Below are 641 nucleotides of genomic sequence, written 5' to 3'. Positions count from 1 at the left end.
CCGGCCACTGTTGAAATTCTTTAGTGTGTGAATGTGGAAGGCGTGGGGCTCTTATGGGCTCTTAGGACCTTTATTTGGTTGTTTTCTTTTATATATAAATACATATAAACTTGTTTTGAAGAAGGTCAAGGTGCAGCTTCCAGAGGCCCTGGAATGATGCCCCTCCAACCGCAGACGGGGTGGGGACTTGGGGGGCGGGAGGGGAGGGCGCAGCGGCAGAAGAAGCTGCAGGAGGACCTGTTGTTTTTCCTGTTGCAAGTAAAAAGGAAACAAAGTGGGAAGTGGAGTATGCGGGCTGTCAGCAGGCGGGGCGCCCCTACCGCGCCCCGCCTCCCTCCCTCGAGGCTCACTCGCGCCCAGCGCCGTCGCTCCCAGCGGCCGCCGGCCCGAGCCGCCCCAGCCCCTGCTAGCCGCGCCGGGACCGGTAAGCGCTCGCCTCAGGCTGCGTCTGGGAGGTGGGGGAGAGGACCGGGGCCGGGGACTTCTCAGCCCGTGCGCCCCGGCTCTGTGCGCCCGCCCGCGTCCAGCGAGCCCGGGACCTGGGCCAAGGCTGTGCGCGGGGGTCGGGGCCGCTCCCTGAGTGTCCGCCGAGAGGGGTGCGCACAGCTCCCCTGCGCCTGGACTGCTTGCCCCGCGGAGCG

General features: G+C 65.5%; 1 protein-coding gene across 8 annotated transcripts in view; it reads left to right on the top strand.

Annotated features, from left to right (window-relative positions):
* The first annotated feature begins 278 nt into the window (after nt 1–278).
* The window catches only part of PIK3CD (phosphatidylinositol-4,5-bisphosphate 3-kinase catalytic subunit delta), a 47,198-nt gene continuing 46,835 nt past the window's right edge, over nt 279–641 (top strand). For 3 of the 8 annotated variants that reach the window (XM_024749974.1, XM_024749972.1, XM_024749969.1), the window contains exon 1: nt 287–424. The gene's annotated coding sequence lies outside the window, so the exon portion shown is untranslated. Of the gene's footprint in view, nt 425–641 lie in introns of all 8 variants that reach the window. The other 5 variants (XM_024749976.1, XM_024749975.1, XM_024749973.1 and 2 more) reach the window with 3 other exon arrangements.

This window comes from Neophocaena asiaeorientalis, unplaced genomic scaffold (assembly GCF_003031525.2).
Source record: "Neophocaena asiaeorientalis asiaeorientalis breed wild unplaced genomic scaffold, Neophocaena_asiaeorientalis_V1.1 scaffold275, whole genome shotgun sequence".
NCBI lineage: Eukaryota > Metazoa > Chordata > Mammalia > Artiodactyla > Phocoenidae > Neophocaena > Neophocaena asiaeorientalis.
Note: the sequence above shows the minus strand (reverse complement) of the source record. Positions and strands in the feature narration are given on the sequence as shown.